Here is a 21,439-nt window from a genome sequence, read left to right as displayed (position 1 = left end):
TACACAAAGGCTTTTATGCCAGTTTCTGGCGTAAAAAAAATCTAATTTTTGTGCAAATGGGGATTTGTGCAAAAATGTTGCGACTTTTAGGTTTTTTGCTGCGGCCTCACTCACCACTTTTGAAAAAAGTGGGCAGGGCTTGTTCTGAGGTGCATTGTGCGCCGGAGGAAATTATATTAAGCCTAGAGTTGGAGTAAATTCCCCCCTATTGTTCCATCCAGGCTTCTGTGCCTGTTCACTTTTCTGCATAGAAGAGGAAAAACTGAGATGGAAGCAGCCCTGGAGATAAAAGTGTCATGTGAAAGTCACCTAATACGCAAGATAATTTCTGCTATTACTATTTAACGGCAGTCCCTGAAAGAAACCTATCACACTGAACACAGTATCTGATCCCCAGGTGGTATGTTACAGAGCAGGAGAAGCTGAGGACCTAAGTAGATTGCTATACAGCTTTGTGGGAGAAGATTCAGTATAACTTGCCTTTGATTCATTTAAATCCCAGCACTTACAATGCTTAGGAGTCCAGTGGGCGGTTCTACTTAGTGACTGATAGCAAGGCAGTCAATGCCTGAATAGGATCTCCCCACTAGACTGAATATGATGCACAGGGATATAAATGAATAAACTACAAGTTCTTCTAAATCTTTCCCCATAAAACTATATATCAATCTGCTCAGCTCCCCCTGCTCTATAACATCATGCCTGCAGATAGGGTACCATGTTTAACTTGTCAGATTCCCTCTAAGGCTTTCATTGGAGTGATGTAATTTGTACAATAATTGCTATTTGTTTTATTTCTTTGCTTAATGAGTATTTTTGATGTACTTTTTTTGCATGATTTAGTTAAGACCTATGCATTCATTAAATAAACCCTGCAAGTTTGCTTTTAACTATTACGTCTTTTTCTTCCTTTAGTCTTATTGCAGATCAGCGCTCTTCTACTATTTTCACTAAAGTTTCTGGCAGCAAGGTTTCTCCCCTCCTCTTCGCACTTCAGCTGGGGCTATGGACTTGCCTGGGGATCCTGCATTTTTATGCTTGGAGGAGTTGTGATAAGTTGTTTGAGAACTGATCTCTCTATTGAGTAACCACTGTTTTGTGATCAGCTTTACTCCCTTGCAAAACACTGGTGGTGAAATGCTAATTGTGGCTGGCACTTGTCATAGTGACTGAACTGATGAGGCCAGGTGCCAGCCGCAATCAGTGTAGCTCCGCCTGCGTTTCGCTCTGTGTAATAGCACCCTTATAATGGTGATGTGGCCACTTATTACAGACACTTGCTTCTTTCACGATTGCAGCTTTCCTGTATGGAAATTAGACATGTGTCTTCAAGGACCAACATAAAATCAAGTCAGTAAGTTTTCCGTGAATCAATTATAGTATGGATACACAACAGAATGGGAAAAATTGAGCGATCTGAGTGACTTCAAGCAAGACATGGTCATCTGTACTAGACTACCTAGTACTTCAAAAACTGCCAACCTTGTGGGGGTTGCTTGTGTAAGTGTGGAGCGTATACTGGAAATGGTGGGATCGAGGAGAAACATCCAGCAAAAGGGGATCCAGTGGATGTAAAGAACTCATCGACTAAAGGGGTTAGAATGTTGAGAATCGTTCTGACCAAGATGCGGCGTACAATGAAGCAAATTCCATCTGAACACAATGTTGGTGCCACAACTAATGTGTTTGCATGGACAACTTAGCAAAAGAGTGCAAAAATTGTATCACATCGCCTGTTCAGATGAATTCAGATTTCTGTTGCACCATGCTGCTGGGAAGGTCAGACTTTGGTGCAAGCAGCATGAATCGATGATACCTTCCTGTCAGCTGATCAGAACCTCCATCTGAAGCTTCCTGTCCGCAGGGGCCAATATTTCTGCAGAACAGTTTCAACACCTAGCAGAATCAATGCCACAACGGTTTGGAAGACCAAAAGAAGTTTAACCCTTTCCCATCCAATTTGTATCCTGATTTTCCTAGGGGGCTTACTCTTTTTCTGCCGTTATACAACGGCACTATCTGCTGGCTAAAGCTAGTACTGCATGAGGTGACACATTGGGTAGACTCCAACAGCAGAGAGGCTGGCAATATACAGTAAGAGAACCCCGACAGACGTCTTCCAACATCAGAGCTGTACAGATTTAAATCATAATGTCTTTAGACGTCAGACAGTGGATTGGAAAGGGTTAACACTCTACTAGATGAGTCTTTCTAATAACATGGCTACTTTGTGTATATGAAGGTATAGACACAAGCAATGTTCAGCTCTGATAGGGAATGTATGGATAAACAGAAAGTTAGATAAAGTAAATGAGATTGTGAACATTATAATAATAATGGCTTATTGGCTGAAGTAACATTTGTGATGCCTTTCTCTAAAAAATAAATAAAACATTTCGGTATGCAGCAATTTATTTTAACCCCTTGGGTTCACAGACGGTTTTGGCCTCGTGGACACAACTCAGTTTTTTTAATTCTGAGATGTGTCACTTTATGTGGTAGTAACTTTGGAATGTTTTTACTCATCCAAGTCATTCTCAGATTGTTTTTACGTGACACATTGAACTTTCTATTAGTGGTAAGTTTTAGTGAATTATGTTTTGTGCTTGTTTATAAAAAAAAATCCTGAATTTACAGAAAATGTAAAAAAATGTGCAATTTTCATACTTTGCATTTTTCTGCTTGTAAGACATATTATGCAAAATAGTTATTAAATAACATTTACCAAATGTGCGCTGTGTTGGCATCATTTTACAAGTAAGCTTCAATTGTTGACACCTGAATTTATGACTGTATCCAATAGAATGACTCTGCAAATGTTAAACATCCAATTGGGATAAAGGCGATGTATAATGAAGACTGTATATGTCACTAGATAATGCATGTGTATTTTCCTTACCTCCTAATTGTTATTGTGATTGGTGGCCAACACCCGAGCGCCGCCATGGGGATGGAACCAGGTAATATTTACACCTTCTTTATATTTTGGTACAGTTAAAGGGGGAGGCTATCCCTAGTCAGACTTGGTTGTACGCTATATTGTGTCTGCTTATTTCTTGTCTCTCGGATGGTTAAACGTTTTCTCACCCTTCACTCTGATTTGAATTCATCCAAGCAACTTTTGTGCTGTCAGCGTTGAACCGCCGGTCAGGGAATGCCACGTCCACACCAGCTGATCAGCAGCTCGATGCAGGAGTGCGCTGACAGTGCAAGCCTTGCGAAGTAAGCAATGTATCTGCTGAAATCAGCTACAGATACTAAGTTGATTTTAAGTCAAAATCTGCACCAATAGTGCGGATTTTGACCCCGTTTTTAATGTGGAAATGCTGGAAAATTTGTCACGGACTTTTACACTGCGGACATTCTGCAGCATTTTCGCCCCATGTGAATGTATCATAAAGGGGTTGGATGACCCCAAACTAATTTTTATAAGCCTCTGCTTGTATATTAATTAAGTAAAAAAATCCAAATGATTTGTTTTCACTTTTTCGTGTTTTCCTGGTGTCCCAGGCTTCTGCAGCCCTAATTCTGGTCTGTTTACATCTTCTGCTTACATCATATACACTCATGGCAGCTTATTCTGAAACATTATCTGAAAAGCAAGAGCAGTTTGATGAGATTCTTCTCAATACATACATCACAAAGACAGCCCAAATAAAACTTGCTTAGCCCCATTTACCTGTGCGCACGCAGTTCTGGAATTTTCTGCTATTCAGCTCCATCCTTGGGCACAAACAACAATAATACCAGTACTGCCAGATCCGGCACATGCTGGACCTTAATGATACTGAGCATATCCTATTAACTATAGTTGGGTTCATCTGACTTCTGGCATTTTGAGTAGCACTTTTTTTTCCCAGACAAAATAGAGCAGCATGCTGCGCTATTTCATCTGACGTTTTCTGCTGGATCTGCACTACTCACAAAAAGTTCTCTCATATAAGTTTACTTTTCTCATGCTTTTTTTAAAATTTTTAATTATGTAGATCCTTATTACCGGTTATGTATCTTTATGTTATTGTTTTACCTCCCCATGCAGTATCAGGTGTGCATTACTCTTTTTCTCCACAAGATGTCCTCAGAACATCTGCAAAATGCTCATTATAATTTTATTGAATGGTCTCCTTATTTCATTTAAATTGCATAGGCTGGAATTTAGAAATCCACAACATTTCTCTTTTTTCCCAGTGTTTCGAAGCAATTGTCTATAGATTGAGAAGTGTGATCTATAGGGACACCACTAATAGGATTTTTAGTATTCTAGCATAAGGTACAATGCTTACAGTAGATAAGCCATGTAATACATTTTTTTCCTAATATTCTGTGACAGGATTATATATAGGTATCGGAGGTATATTTCTCCCAGACTCCTATCATTTTGTGAAGCAGCATTGAACAAGCTCACCCACTAGTTCATTATTGGCTAGCTCCAATGGTTGTGAATGAGAACGACTGAACGATTGGTAGTTAAACTGAATGATTAGTGAATGAATCAACGATGATTTTTATGCCTGCTTAAAATGAACAATGAACAAAAAGCGAACAGTTTATCGTTCGTCTTTTGATTGTTGTCTGCATTTACACTGAACAATAATTATTGTTCATTTTTGCTCAATTGAACAATTTTTTGAATGATTACATAGAATAGTTTCATGTAAAAGGGCCTTTACAATTGGACTAGTGTTGCTTATACGGTGAGGCTGGAGCTGTCTTCTTAATGGTAGTTAGAACATTTTTTTCCCCATAAAGAAAATAAAACGCCATCATGAGTTTGCAAAGTCCGTATCCCGGCTGCTTATATTGCAGGTGTGAGTTGTGGTTCGCATCTCAGGCATTCCCCAGCTAATTCCCTCATAGTTCATTCAGCAGTTTAAGGTTAGCATAGTGCGCCCCACATACTGGAGGCCACATACACATTCAACACTACAAATTTAGTTTGGCAATATTCACAGCATAGTTAGGGTGACTACCCACTAGCGTTTTTTTTTTCTGCTGCGAATTTGCTCCTATTTTTTCTTCCAATTGTCAATGGGACTTCCTAATGTTAAAAACGCAACGCAACGCATCGCGACGCAACGCAACTTTGCGTTTTTAACATTAGGAAGTCCCATTGACAATTGGAAGAAAAAATAGGAGCAAATTCGCCGCAGAAAAAAAACGCTAGTGGGTAGTCACCCTTAAAGGGAACCTTTTACCAGGTAAGGGCAGCATGTACAGCGTGCCCCCGCTGCGGCATTTCACAATAACCCTACTTTGAAGATTCATTCCAAATGGAACTCCAAGACCTGCAGGTGACGCCATGCCGGTTTCTCTCTGCCCCGATCATCGAGAGTGACAGCTCTTTCCTTTATACTGCGTTTAGACTTAACAATAATTATCCTTCCAAAAAGAAAAAATTAGAAGAAAGTGAAAGTAAGGGCTCAGTCACACGGGCGCATCCGGGCGCCAATGCGCCCGTCTTCCTCCACGATAAGACGGCCGCACTGCAGGACGGACGACTCTCCGCAGCGCCGGCAGAAAGAACACATGACTGGCTCCTGCAGTGCAGCTGTCTTCTTCGTGCAGGTAGACAGGCGCATCGGCGCCTGTGTGACTGAGCCCTAAACGATAATCGTTAGGTTTAAACACGAGCCAATGGACGAGAATCAATCACTTTTCGTTCGTTGTTCAGGTTCAGCCAGCATGAAAATCACCGCTGGCGCATTCACTTATTGTTGCGTTTAAAGATAGAAATGTGAAAGACTAAATGAGAAGTGATTGGTTCCCAACGATGATCTGCCTGTCCAAACAGGCTGAACGAGTTAGCGGTGACGTCACTCGCTCGTTCAAAGGGTCATAATACACAAACATCAGGGAAGTAAATGGACGGCCGCTGTCTTCTAGAATGTACACAGAAATTATTACCTTGTTGATACATGAAAGTGCCCTAAGCAAAAGTTTAAAAACTATTTTATCATAGAATATGCTCCTCATCTAATAACACCAATGAGGAAGCCACACATTTGTACCCTGAACAATTATTTGGTAATTCTTTAAAAATATCACATTTCTCATACTGCGGCCAATTAAGTACAGTGTGCCAGCTATTTTGCCTTTCTATTATTTTTCTTTCCTCTCTTTCTCCTTTTGTTAAAAAAGCTGCAGCTCAGAAATTTTTCAAAAGGAAGAGAGCAGAAAAAAAACACCATAATTAATAATGCCCCCTTTCTGCCCCAAAGGTAATAATGCCCCTTTTGTGCCCCATTATTAATAATGTGCCTTTCTGCCCTATGAATTATGCCTCTTTTCTGCCCCGTTATTAATAATGCATCCTTTCTGCCCCCATGATTAATTATACCATCTCTTCTTCTCTCAGAAAAGTAATAATGCCCCTTTACAGGCCGCCATACATAATAATGCCCCTTGTCTGGGAGGGTAAAGTGATGACTTGTGATGGCAGCACTTAACAAACTCCTTTCCCAAAGGGATACATGCAGTCACGACCAGAGTATTGCTGCAGGCCACCATAGACACCCCTATCATAGGGAATGCCAATAAACACAGGAAAATGAGGGTTATAGTTGCCACGGGTGACGCCACCGTTCCTACACACCGGAATGACTTTCGGGGGAGAATAAATGCATACAGAGACAGTCTTTGAGTACCATGGGTCCCTAGGAATGGTGAGGGTCCGGCATAAACGTTTAATTGCAAACTTGAACAGATTATGCAAGGCAGTTCACTTAAAGACTTTTACAGTGCAGGCAAGACAAAAGATCTGAGGTCAGGGAGAAAACTCGGGATGACAGCGGTCCTGCAGTTTATATTCTGCTAGGAGCCACTCCTGGTGGGCAACACTCCAGAGGTGTAAAGGGGTAGGGTCACTCCACAGACACTCAGGCAGCAATTATTGACTTGAAGTCCCTCCACCCAGCCTTGGAGATGCGTGGGTGCAACAATCAAAGGGTCTACCTCTATCTATGTGCGGATCCTGGCTCTGGACGGCCGCGTAGGAAAATCAGACAGAGAGGTAGTACCTCTGCACTGGCCTTATCTGAAGAATTACTTACCATTGCTCTCTCACTATTGGGGACTCACTCCAGAATTCAGACATCACGGGAAAGCTCTCCTCCTCTTCCATCTTCACTACAAGGAAGCTGAAGGTGCTTTCATGTGGCTCTGTGTTTGGTGGAACTCCAGATGGAACACAGGTTGAAGATGTAGAACTCCTCTTTCTCGCTCTCAAGCACTCCTATTTATACCTTCTCTCATACCACGGGACATGACAGACTTGATACATTTACATGCAGACTTGGATTTTATTAAAGTTAACCTCTCAAGCACTGCAGCTGTGCAACACGCACACTGAAAATGACAAGACAGCTTTGCACAGTGCATCCACATAAGACAAACATGTATGACGTTTATGGAGGGAACCAGGATGATGTGCTGGGCCAGTACAGTAAGTAATAATAATCACCTTTATAGAGCACATGCATATGACACAGCACACCGCTTGATATTAGGTTGGATTTTTATTTAGGGTATATGACACTATTACTAGGCTGAAGCCTATAGTAGACTCTTGTTCTGGCCTATGATTTGGGTGTCAGACTGATGTTCGCTCTTTCATTCACTCTGTATGGTCTTGTCCCAAGCTGCTCTCCTTCTGGTCGGAAGTCCTTAAGTTTTCATATGATCACTTTTACATTCAGAGAATATTTTTTCCACAAGTATGCCTTTTAGGGATAATAAATAGGCTACATATAGTAAATCATTTTTCTGATATTTGCATGTGTAAGATCATTATTATGGTCTGGAAATTCATAAACTCTGCTGCTTTGGTCATTGACGGTGTCTAATAAATACATAAGTCCTATAATGTAAAATACTGAATAGGAAGTGTCCACAAAAATGTGAGAAAAGGTTGAAATACTAGCTCAGGTGAGGAACAGCAAGAATGCTGCATATGCGATTCTTCCTGTATAACAAGCCTGATGGCTCTTCTGATTTGCATCTGAATAAAAGACGTTTACTAGTTTTCATGTCCCGTCATCTTTTCAGTGCATTTCCTGTAAGGCGAGTTCTTGATTGTGTACAGTAAATCTCTGTTTCTGGTTTGCGATCAACTTTTTATTATTCTTATAGGAAACTTCAAGTCCAGCTTTTTAAGAAGTCAGCTCTAATGGGTTTGTCTGGAATAAGAAAAACAAGTCTGCCTTTTCCCAGAAATATCACTACTCTTGTTCAAAGGCGTTGTCTGCTATTGCAAGTCTACCCCATCCGCTTGAAAGGAGATAAGCTGCAATGCCAGACACAGGTGGTTTTAGACCTGACAACTGTTGGGTGCTTAAAAGACAGATGAACTACCAGTAAGCAACGAAGAATCTCACAATATGCACAGCCTAGGAACATTCAGAAAGGGCATGTCATGTCCTACCTGGACTTAATAGTTGCATCCTAAAAGGATGAGTATATACATAGTATAAATGCGGATAACACAAAAATGTATAAAGAAACACAAAACGAGTAATACAGGAAAACTGACATTAAACCCTCTAATGCGAGAAGACCTTAACTATTAACGGAGTAATTGCCCTGATAAGGGCAACCTCACATCAGGAACTAGGGCAACCTTGACTTGCCATAGATGGTGACAGGGAACAGTGACAATGAAAAGATGACACACAATGAATAAAGAACCACCAGAGTACAGGGAGCAAGATGTCAAACACTCCAAGGAAATAAATGAATAACCAGCATACTTGATGAATCTCACAAAACAAAAAATACATCCAAAAAACAACTACAAAAAAGGCAAAGTCAATCTTTATTAACAATAGTATGATACACAGCAACAATTAAAAACATTTAAAAGAAAACATCAAAAAGTCTCTAGCTGATGTAAAATCAACAGAGTAATCAGCAACTACAAGCAACTCACAAAATAAGAGACAGGTTATACAAGGAGCTTGCCAAAGATTCCTGTGTTAGGAATCAGAATCATGCGCTGCACTTATCTGCTTGGCTATGGAAGAATAAAAAGAACTCCCCTTTGGGATCTACTGCAATGTGGGTGCGGTCAGAGATTTCCTTTAATCCTGATTACTTCTTGCTGGGAATTAGGATCCAGTTCCTTTCTGGCGTGCATCTGACTGCTATATGCTTACCATATCCTGAGTATGCTATATGCATACCGTATCAGTGCTGCTGATACTATTTATCCTGTTGTTCATTTTAAGATTTTTCTGCTGTTCCTCCTAGAGGAATATTTATCAATATGAGATAAAAACTCATTCTCATCAGACAATTTGGAAACAAAGGTAAAAAATGACCCAAAGCACAGATAGAATCCACAGTTACAAAAGAAAGAAGTACCCGTGGATACTAAAGAGCTATTTCAAAGCAAATTCTGCAAAACACAAAAACATAGCCCAGGCCTCTTGATTGTCAGAGGCAACACAAATACTGTTGCATAGTAACATAGTATGTATGGCTGATAAAAGAGATATATCCATCCAGTTCAGCCTATTACCCCTCAATGTAGTCCCGGAGGAAGGCCAAAAAAAACCCCAATGAGGTAGAAGCCAATTTTTACCCCAATTTTCTAAACTCTGATTAAGGCCCAGCTCAGACGGGTCTTGAGCACGTAATACGCTTTACCAGCCTACCATAGGTGGCCATGATGCTAGTCACATGACTTATGTGAAATACATTCACAAGAAAAATCGCAGCATATCCGATTACGTGCTTTTCCCCCACGGTGTCTTCTCCCTGTGACTGTTGCCGGCGGCATCTGCAGGCTCCTGGCAGCAGCTTCCACCCTGCAGCGACTTCTCCCTGTCACTGTTCCCGGCAGCGGTGTCTGCGACAGCAGGCTTTCGCCAGTAGTGGTAGCCTGAGTGTGCCCAGCGCTGCACTGGCAGCAGTGTCTCCGCTGGCGGCGCATTCCCTCTGGTGGGAAGGCCGACTCAAATCTTCTTGCGCCCTGCACAGTACGTCCCTCCACAGCAATAAGGCAGCCTGTTCTCCTCATACCACTGCCGTGACTTTAGCCTTGGCAAGAGGGTTAGGGCTAGGAATGTTTTAGGGTTAGGCTTACATTTTTTTTTCTGTTATATGCACCCCTTCTCAGCAAATAATGTAAGTCTAACACCTACAATAATCCCTAGCTGTCCAGCCACGGCAAAAACCACTACACACTGTTCTGCTAGGACCTTTCAGAAGTCACCAATCAGGAGCTAGGGGTGTGACAGAGGTGTTCCTGCATCCAAAACCTGTCACATCCCTAGCTTCCTGGTGGCGTCAAGATACACTAATACCCAATACCTCTGCAGCACCACCTATTGGATGGGTCCTCTCCTTAACGAGTGATGATATCCCTCCTGACCAATGTCATAGGTCTCTCACTAGCTAAGCCAGAATTCTGCTGCACACTGATGAGGGGCAAAAACCCGAACAACTGTCTGTGTATGGATTATGGCTTGGTTTTAAATTCCCAATCATTTTTATAAAGATCTGTATAAAGGGTTGGACATTGATTTGCAGGAATGCTGCCACCCAATAGGTGGTGCTGCAGAGGTATTTTTTCATCTACCTTAGGTCAGACAGGAACTACATAAATGAATGCACCCAATAATCACACCTACAAATAGTTAGATGTAATGGAGTATAGAAACCCAATATCTAGTTACTTCTAATGACTCCAAGAAATGAATGTTGAGTCTCATGTAGATGGTTTTACTAATGCTTAAAGGGGTTGTCCCGCGCCGAAACGGGGTTTTTTTTATTCAATAGGCCCCCCGTTCGGCGCGAGACAAAGCCAATGCATGTGTTAAAAAAAAACAAACGTTTAGTACTTACCCGAATCCCCGCGCTGCGGCGACTTCTTCCTTACCTTAGTAAGATGGCCGCCGGGATCTTCACCCACGATGCACCGCGGGTCTTCTCCCATGGTGCACCGTGGGCTCTGTGCGGTCCATTGCCGATTCCAGCCTCCTGATTGGCTGGAATCGGCACACGTGACGGGGCGGAGCTACGAGGACCAGTTCTCCGGCACGAGCGGCCCCATTCACCAGGGAGAAGACCGGACTGCGCAAGCGCGTCTAATCGGGCGATTAGACGCTGAAATTAGACGGCACCATGGAGACGAGGACGCTAGCAACGGAACAGGTAAGTGAATAACTTCTGTATGGCTCATAATTAATGCACGATGTACATTACAAAGTGCATTAATATGGCCATACAGAAGTGTATAACCCCATTTGCTTTCGCGGGACAACCCCTTTAAGTTGCATCCAAAGGACTAATATTCAAAATAATCTGCTCAATTGGTAAATAAATCCCTCGGCTAACAGCTTGGTCCCTTACGCTGACCCAGGCCAACAATAGAGTACAAAGACCAATGTAGATGAAGAAGACAGTAGAGTCTTTTAGTCCTCCCTTACACAGGTGCTTTTTACCGCAATTAGCATGGCGCTTTTAGCACCGAGCTAATCGCGGTATAACGCTCCCATTGTTTTCAATGGAACCACTTGATCGCAGCGCTTTTCAGCGTTGCGATTTTTGAGCAGTGTCTGTTCTCATGATGAGGAGTGCCAAAAGCCAGCGTCAGCTGCTGCATTGCTGTGGTCGAAAACTAAAGTAAAATGCGGCAAAGCGCCGTAATTTAAATCACGGAGCTTACCGCAACGCATGTTGGGAGACTTAAGCTCCTAAGGGAATTTCTACATTCAACAATGAATAATGATACTTCCAACATTAGGAATAAACTGGCACAAATAGAACTTCTACATTTAGTTGTGACGCATCATGCTTTCAGCAACAAGAGGATTGCAAAGCATAAATGCACAAGAGTATTATAACTCCAACACATAATGCTTCTAAGAGTAGAAGTATTTTGGCTCAACATGTTTCTCTATGAAAATCCCAGTTCATCAGGAGCCTAATGTAGAGGTTTAGGTAATATAAATAATCCCTAAACTACCAAGTAACACCAGAAGTAGTGTCTTAACATTTAAGTAGTCCCCTAAAAAAAAGGCACCATTGAAAATGGAAACACAAATTTAGCCACTGACTTCAAAAATAAGAACATTAGAATGGCAGGTTGCCACCAGAGGCAGCTATGGTATTACAAAAAAAAGATAAGACACAAAACAGCCACTAATAAGGCCAGGAATAATATCCAAAATAATAAAAAGCGCAAACCGCCAGCTCTAATGGTGGACTGACGGCATCAGATGCTTATAGACAGTTGAGGATGGCTTCAGCTGAGGGTTTTCCTGTCCCTCAACCTCTGTAAACTTCTTATCAAAGATAAACTTGTCTTCTGTTAGCTCCAATTGTCCATCAGCAGTTTTTGTGGCTGACTACTATATTTTTCTCCAGCCTGCTATTCACTGATAAAGCTGTCTAGATATATCTTCCCTCTTTATTATGATAGTTGAGAACTTGGGTCCTCCATTACAGAGATGAAATCTAGCACGCTACTTGTGAGTCCCCGAACCTGGATGGGCTTCCAGTAGAGGGGTATAAAGTAAACACGGAAGAGCATACTGTTAGTTTACTTGAGCTGTTTGAACATCCTTTGGAAGCAATGCAGTAGATTTATTAAAGCTGTCTAAGGGCTTAAACAGATGGGCATGTTTTAGCCCCATTATGCAGCGTTGAAAATCACGGCTGCATAACAGTACAAAACAAAACCAATAATTTCAATGCTTTTGTTTCCACTATTGGGATTCTTAGGCGTCAATACTACATCCAAGAAAAGATAGGACTTGCCTTATCTTTCTCGCACGTAGTAAATACTTTTTACTATATGCAAGAAAAATAGGGCAGGACCTATCTTCCTGCTTTTTTTTCAAACTCGGGCAGAATAGGACAGAGTTTGAAAGGTTAAAAAAAAAAAAAAAAGATTTTTTCTTTGTTCATGCGCATACGCCCGTGTGAAGAAGCACTAAGAGCAATGCACTAACACTTGCTGCTACGGGGCATAGTTGCGCATGAACTTGGTTTAATTTTTTTTATCAGGCCATTAAAACTTTGCGCAATGTGAAGAAGCCCTAATACATAGACAGCGTGAAGTCAATGAGGCAGTCCAAACGTGCATCAAATCTATCACAATCTTGTATGCTGTTTGATAGATTTGGTGGGAGAAGGTGTGGCTTCAGCATGGTGATGAAAAGAAGTACCGCATTAGTGCTACGGACCTACAGAGCCATATACCAGGAAATATGTGTAGTCTAAAAAACTGGGAATAAGGCTTTGATGAACATGCACATACGCAAATATCTCACAGAATTGTCAGGCATGTATGCCCCTTTCGACAAATATAGTCTAATCATAGACTAAAAATTTAAAAATCACAGAAGGGTGTGCTCTATCATATAATAAATCATAGCTTTTATTAATTCCAATAAAAAACCTATTCGAACCTTAATCTGTCTCAGGCACTAACCTATAGATAATATAGCAGAGTGACCTCCCTGAAAAGGACAACCCCACCGATGAACCTAACCATACCTCACCATAATTAAAAGGGAGAGGTAGGTTTACTTTTTCAAATGACCATATGCGCAAAAACGGCAAAGCGCAACGTATCTGCGCATGAACAAGGTTGATTTGCACGCGTGTCTGCGTATTATTCTGTACTTTTTGCACATGCAGGCCCAGTTCAGATGCATGCGCAGCACACACCCTTTCCATGGATTAAAAGGCTACTTAGCCTAATGAGGTCCAGATGTGTTCTTTTCCCTGTGTTTTGTGCAGTGGTACACTGTTCCCCTTGCATATTTGTGCACCTCCAATAGATGTCTGCTGACTATCCACTCCCCCTTCTGGCCAGGTACCGGACTGGAGGGGGTGGGGCCTACAGCCGCGACCGTTGGCCACTTTGAGACAGCGTCTACAAGCCACTACCCTGTAAAGGGGAACACTGCAGTTTTACTTCCTTACATTTATTCAGGAAAATCACTTCCAAGCAGTCTGAGATTAACAGACTCTCGCTTCTCAGATAGCTACGACGGCGCTTTTCATGACTCAAAAGGTAAGGGAGTTTCGATTCTCTTCTCACAATCCATTTCTTGGGAACATCTGGAGACTCATCACGACGTTGCAGGTAGATACCTATTTGGGAAAGGCAAGCTTGCCCACATGATGTTCGTTCTGGCTTCTTTTTACCTACCCTACTCTGGACAGGTTCCTTTTTAGGGAAGGCCCTGGGAAATTTGGAGGAATTTAAAGAGGGTACCCTGATCTAATATGTCTTCCAGGCCTGTTCAAATTACCTGTTTATTTTTTAAAACATTACTCTCTAGAGTCTTTAGTAACTAAATTTGTTTGGGCAGGTAAGGCTCCATTTAGATGGGACGAATGCTGAGCAAACGATGCCCGACATTCATCCCTGTGGGTCCTCGCTCCCGTGCTATTGCACGGGAGCTAGTAGCACTGGCTCGCTCCCAGAGTGGCCAGCAGGGGGCGGGGCAGCAGGAGGAGATTTCTCTCCTCACGCTCCCCTGCCTCTCCCCCTTGACTTAACATAGTGGCCGTTCAGTACTGAATGGCTGCTATTTACACTGAGGGATCAGCTCATCGTCCATCGTTTATGCAGCATAAAGAGTAACCTACACCCAGACTAGCAAGGAGCTATACGAAAAGTACCATAAGATTGCAGGTTTCGAGCCCTACCCAATGCGCATGCTTATCATCCTGTAAGACAGCTGTTACATGCTGCTGCGGTGGATTGAAGCTGATTCAAACAACCTATCTCTAGTGCTAGTAACAGCCCTACTAGTCTCTTACAAGACTCTTGCAAATTTGAGATAGGGGAGTAATGGTCTCATCGTATCCTCCATGGGGAAATTCAAAACTCCTGGAGCTGCTACACCTACACAACTATGAGTTTTAGCCCTTATGGGGCATTAAGTATCTTACTCAATTTTGGGTCATTTGCAGATCTTAGACAAGAGTTTAATCTTCCAAAGCTTGTCTTTTCTGGTATTTCTAGTTGTGGCATGCTTGCACTGAATATTTTGGCAGGAGCCCCATGACATTAGCTTGTGGTTTATTTGAATCAGTGGCTCAACTGGAGCACTTTCAAAAACCAGTTTTGTCCTTTTAAATAGTCATTATGGTTAAACAAACCTCACGCTTGAAGAGGTCTATTGCCTGATGGAAGAGGAATATCCTAAACTTGGAGGACATACATGAGGATAAATTGGCTTCCACTTGAAAATGCACTGTGATTAGTGCCAGAGACAAGTTCATACAAGTTATGGAGGAATTATTCCAAGATCGACTTTTATCATGTATCCATAGGATAGGTGGTAAAAGTCTGATCGGCAAGGGTCTCACTGTTGAGACCCCATTGACACATACAACTCCCACCTGCAGTGATGTCAGACTGAATGAAGCGACAGTTGCACATGCGCTGTGTCACTCCATTAATTTCAATGGGACTGACAAAAAGGAGCTGAGTACAAGTACTTGGCTTTCACCGTCAGCCCCATTGAAACTAAATGGAGTGGCACCGCGCATGCATAACCCCTGCTTCATTCAATCTCCTCGTCAATGTGAGGAGTGCAGTTGTAATGAGACCGTGGGATTACGCAAGGGCTCAGAATACGAAAGTGAAACCGAAGGTATGAAGACACAGTTTTTAGTATTTCTTGTTTGGTGATAAATAGATTTGGAGCAATGAGAGTATAAACAGTGCAATATAACAGCGAGTCATAGACCTGATGGTCGTCACAACCAAAATATGTCCTAAACAAGGACACACACTACCCATTGCTTAACCATGTTAACAAATCTGAGTCTCAATATTTAGAAATCACCGGGAAGGTCCCTATTAGAGTGTACTTATAAAATGGGCTAATAGAAACAAATGAATACATCAAAAGGCAAAACTTCACACAACCGTTTTGGAACCCTATCAGCTCCGCCAAGACCAGTGTGGTGTACAAGTACTCCAAGATACAGAAGCAAGATGACAGTTACCACCCGGCCTTATGGTGCGTTTAGATGGAACGATTATCATTCAGAAATTTTTCAAACGAGCGAAACTGAACGATAATCATTCGGTTTAAATGCGAGCCAATGACTGGGCAAAGAACGAGAATTGTGAGGTTCTCGTTTGTCATTTAGTTTCAGCCAGCATAAAAATCCACCCCGACTCATTCACTTGTGTGGCAGTTTAAACACTGAACTCATTCAGTACTCTTTAGACCTTATCTTGAAGGAGGGATTGGCCTCTCTGATATTGTCTCCTATCATTTTGCCTCTTATATATTGCAGATTGTCAACTGTTGCAGGTGAAACAATGGATTTCAGTTGAGCAGGTTTTTGTTTTGACAACACCTTACCTTAGCTGACTGATACTATTCGGCCGCCTGCAGACGGCCGGGTCGGATCCGGCTGCGAGAATTCTCCCAGTGGGACCCGACCCGAGCGCCTGCAGAGAGCAGTGTGGAACTCACCCGCTCCCGCAGCTCCGGCTCTTTCATGTGATGGCTGCCGGCTGCCGTCACTCCCCGGGCTCCAGGGAGTGACGTTTCTGTGCGGGGCACTGTGAGCCCCGCATAGAAATAGAGCATGCCGCGGTTTGTTTTCTGCGCGTGGTTTCGCGCAGACAAACCACAACCGTCTGCATAGGATTGCGTGTTGTAATGCAATCCTATGCAGGCGTGTACGGGCGTAAATTCCGCGAAATTTCCACCCGTCTGCAGGCGGCCATCCTCAGGAGAAGAACACGCATATCCCACTTTGGACTTACCCTAATAGTGGCATCCAGAGTTTTCTCCAGACTTCCTTTCCCCTCTCTTTCCTATGAAGCCACAATTTTGGTCATCTACAAACCTGGACAGTTACCTGACCCATATTACTCATGTAGACCAATATCACTCATTAATTGACATGCTAATATTTTGGTGAAAGTATTGGCATTGATGCTTGGTCTTAGTGATCCTGTGGTTGGCTGGTACTGAACACTCAGGTTTTATGCTTGGCAACTTGACACACATAAATCTAAGGATATTTACTTCAAATGACTCATGATAATGCCAGTAGAAGAATTTTAGCCTCAGTGACCATGAAAAAGCAATAGACTCAGTTGCATGGGGATTCATGTGTGAAATTCTAAAATGAATGAGAGTGTCGGGTGTTATATCACTTCCTATATTTAAAACTGAACGCACCTATAAAAGACAATGTTTGTATCCGTGATTCCTTTTTTTTTAACCGGGGTGTCCACTGTCACTCCTGTTTGTGTTTGTGATGGACCCACTAAAAGAAATAATCAATAGATGTTATAAGGCCATGCATGCTCCTCTGGGAAATATATAGAAGTAAGGAAGACGGAACAATACCTCTGCAGCGCCACCTATTGGATGGCAGCATTCCTGCGCATCAGTGTCAGACCTTTTAAACAAGTCTTTATAACAATGATTGTGATTCAACCGAAAGCCAGAAATCCATACACAGCCAGCTGTTCCGGGGTTTTCGCCCTTTATCAGTGTACAGAAGGTTTCTGGCTTAGCTAATGAGAGGCCCATGATGTGGGTCATCTCTCCTTAAGGCCGAGATTTGTGCGCTGCGGCATATACAAATCTCGCACGAATATGAACCTCATTCTTTTCAATGGGGTCATATACATGAGCGATTTTTTTTTCCTACATCGTGATGCAAGAAAAAATCATGGCATGTCCTATCTTTGGGCGTTCCCATGGAACAGTTTCCCCATTGTTTTCAATGGGGCCAGCAAAAGCATTGCATGGTGTGCAAGGTTTCCCGTTGAAGACAATGAAAAACACTCTGCGATCCTTTACTATTGCGGAGGATCGCTACTTCCCTGAAGTGATGTGGACGTTTTTAACACAAAAATATATAAACTTTAAAAAAGCCCCCTGAATCTTAAAAGTACCACTAATGCCAAGCAGAGGTAACCTGCTGGACACCTAATCCATATCTATATATATATATATATATATAAAGACGAAAGCCCTCACTGACTCACTCATACACTCACTGACTCACTGACTGACTCGCCACTAATTCTCCAACTTCCCGATGTCGTAGAAACATGAAATATGGTACAAACATAGAGTATATCATAAATAGGAAAAGCTAATGGGTCTCAACTCGATTATTGAATACTAGAGCAAAAGAATTAGCATCCAAATTTTACGTACGGAATCTAATGCTCTCACTTCCCGATGTCGTAGAAACATTAAATTTGGCACAAGCATAGATTATATCCAAAATAGGAAAAGCTAATGGATCCCAACTCGATTATTCAATTCTAAGCGCAAAAGAATTAGTGTCCAAATTTTATGTACGGAATCTAATTCTCTCACTTCCTGATGTCATTTTATATAAAGGAAATGTCGCATGGTTGCCTCCACGTGGTGTTTCCTGGGTAACGCAAAGAACTATGCAAAATGGTGAACATATTTTTTTCCGGTATCTCTAAAGTAACCACGACTTCATAAGATTTTCCGTGTGAACACCACATAAACACCAGTACCAAATTAAGTCGGGCGAAGCCGGGTATATCAGCTAGTAATATTATAAATGCTGAAGCGATTTGATGAAATTTGGCAGGGAGACGCTTGCATCTTGAGGAAGGACATAGGCTATGTTTTAGCCAGAAAATTTATAGAGTTCTCTAGGGAGCGTGACAAGGCAGATTTATTTGGCGATGAGCAGGCACACCTCCACTCTGCCGCCAACGCGAGGCGAAGGTGGTGCACATCATAAGCTTAGGCCTCCCCAAACAGGCAGACACGTGAGGACAGACGTTGTTGCTGCACGTTTGTGATTATTAAGCTGGCAGGGATACCCGGCGCTGCCCGGGATTAAAACCTTAACCAAACACGCATTTACATGGATTGAGACTTTAACCCTTTCCAATCCACTGTCTGATGTCTAAAGACATTCTGATTGACGGCTGTACAGCTCCGATGTCGGAAGACGTCTGGCGGGGTATTCTTACTGTATATTACTGGCCACTCTATTGTCAGAGGCCTCTCCAGCATGCCCCATACCGTAGTACTGGCTCCAGCCAGCAGATGGCGCTATTGTATAATGGCAGAAAGAGGAAACCCGCTAGGAAACCATGAAGCCAAAATTGGATTGCAAAAGGTTAAAGAAAATCTGTGTTGCCCATAGCAACCAATCACAGCACAACTTTTATTTTACCTCAGCTGTGTACAAAGTGGTTTCCTTTTGATAATCGCATTTCCTATCATTTTTTTGTCTTAAACACGTTTTTCTCATGGGCAGCTGTACATGTCATGCTCAGGTGTATACGGCCCACAAAACCTTTATATCCTAGCAAAAGATGACGCGACCGTGTACAGAACTGTGCTGACAGCAGATTGCAGTTACATTCCTGTCACTATTTCAACTTTTTAGATTAAAAAAATACAAAGTCGCGGGTAACAAGCTAGTGAAGGATAAATAACAATGCCACTCTGACTGAGGGCTCTTTCCAATGAACGTATATTGGCCGCCGTTTTCATGGCTGGCCGATATATTCTACAATCTGATGCATTGGATTCCAATGCATCAGATCACATGGCCGTATGCCCACAGTGTAAAAGCGCCTGGCCTGCCAATATAGCGCCGGGCGCTTTTACGCCAGGCCAGAAAGATAGTCCTGGAACTAATTTTCCAGATGGAATACGTCGGCCGCTGCATGGGCAATGACAGTGGCTGGAGAAGGGAGATGGGAGGGAGTTTAGCAGAGTGACTGCTAAACTCCCTCCCCCTTCTCTCCTTATCTCTCCTCTCCTCCAGCTGTTTGCAATAGGAGGGGGTGGTGCTAAGCTCCACCCCATCCCATTGCTGGCTGCAGACAAGGGGCGGGGAGGGAGCTGGAGCTTAGCCGTATCCTGCCCCCTCCCATTGCAAACAGCCGGAGAGGAGGGGAGAGAAAGAAAGCCGACGAGGGGAAGGGAAGGGGAAGACAGCTAAGCTAAGCTGTCTCCCCACGCCCAACAGCATTGCGCCCTCGGCGTGAGCTGTGCTGTCTGAATGGGCGCACAAACGCTGTGTGGTAGTGCCCTGAGTGCCAGAAAAGGAAGCAGCTCATGTCATTAAAGAAAACTGCAATGATAACAGTGGATGAAGAAAACACCTAACAGCAAACTCCCAGGTCAATCTAATAGATGCCAAGGAAGAATACATTCACTACTTCTGTCCAGCACAATCACGACCCAGCTCTCCTCAGATCTCCTCTTACAGAAAAGAAGGGGGCGCAACCAGCTCTGTCACTGCGGGCTTAACTGTTAAACTAAATAAGCCCCCGAGTGGCTAACAGTTCTTCAATAGTTCTATACTCCCCAGCTGCTTAGGGTATTGATAGCCCTCACAGCCAATCAGAAAGCTCAGCTTTATAGAATCAGGGTGCTCAGCCTAGATAATAATAGATAAAGGTTTGCTCCCTTTACTTACCCCCAGTCCACCATCAGGACTGGGCAGTGTTGTTCCCATTCGATTATCATTCTGTATTATAGTTGTTACTATCTGGGCTGGGTGGAACAACTGATATACTACATTATATCGCTCCTGATAACTTTTACTAGCAATATGGCTTTGCGACATTAGAGAATATCGCTGCAGATCTATATTAGAGAAATGCATTGAGCAGTATAACATAAAAGATGTAGCAGAGCCATTTGAGCTCAGAGTACAGTAGTAGTCTACAGTAAGCTGAGCTGTGTGAGTGGCTGTGAGCTTCATCCACAACCCTCCAGAGCTGAGCGGAGTACATTGGAGCAATTATTTTTGCAGAGTCACCCTGAGCTGTCCTTTGGGTTTTTCATCATGCATTGTTATCATTGTGGTTTTCTTCAGCATTATAAGCTGGTTTTTTTTTTTGGCACTCAGTCACAGTCGCAATTTTATTTTTTTTGTTATTTTTTCTACGAGTTTTTTTTACAGTATTTTAATTTTACATTTTTTATGTCCCTGCAGGGACTTGAACCATAAGGCCTCCCTCATACGGGCGTTTTTTCCAGTGTTTAGCGCTGTGTTAAATGCTGTACAACGCTCCCATTAATTTCAATGGGGCTGCTCATAGAGGCGCTAAAACCCAACATTTTTTGACGCTGCGATTTAACAGCAATTCATGCTCTACTTTTGACCGTTACAGCGTCACCCATTGAAATGAATGGCCAATATTTTCAACGAAGCCGAAAACACGACACAACTTCGTACCACGTTTTTGACAGCGTTCAACGATCTCTCTCTTGCCTTAGCTGCGGTTTGATCTGGGGAGAAAATGCAGCTAAAAAACACTCTTACAAACGCTTCTCAACACTGCCGAAAACGCTGTAAACGCAGCGTTCAAAAATGCAGCATTTTTACAAACACCTGTGTGAGAGAGGCCTAAGGTGAGAGAGAGAGAAGAGGAGAGAGGGAAGAAAGGAGAGAGAGGGAAGAGAGAGAAGAAGTTAGAGAA

The 21,439-nt window shown here is 42.6% G+C and overlaps 1 long non-coding RNA gene across 1 annotated transcript in view; it reads left to right on the top strand.

Annotated features, from left to right (window-relative positions):
- The window catches only part of LOC136579747 (uncharacterized), a 30,966-nt gene extending 28,316 nt beyond the window's left edge, over nt 1-2,650 (top strand). Inside the window, exon 3 of the long non-coding RNA XR_010786907.1 lies at nt 916-2,650. This is a non-coding gene — a long non-coding RNA (uncharacterized lncRNA). The remainder of the gene's footprint in view (nt 1-915) is intronic.
- Nucleotides 2,651-21,439: the final 18,789 nt, after the last annotated feature.

Source organism: Eleutherodactylus coqui, chromosome 10 (assembly GCF_035609145.1).
Source record: "Eleutherodactylus coqui strain aEleCoq1 chromosome 10, aEleCoq1.hap1, whole genome shotgun sequence".
Taxonomy (NCBI): Eukaryota; Metazoa; Chordata; class Amphibia; order Anura; family Eleutherodactylidae; genus Eleutherodactylus; species Eleutherodactylus coqui.
Note: the sequence above shows the minus strand (reverse complement) of the source record. Positions and strands in the feature narration are given on the sequence as shown.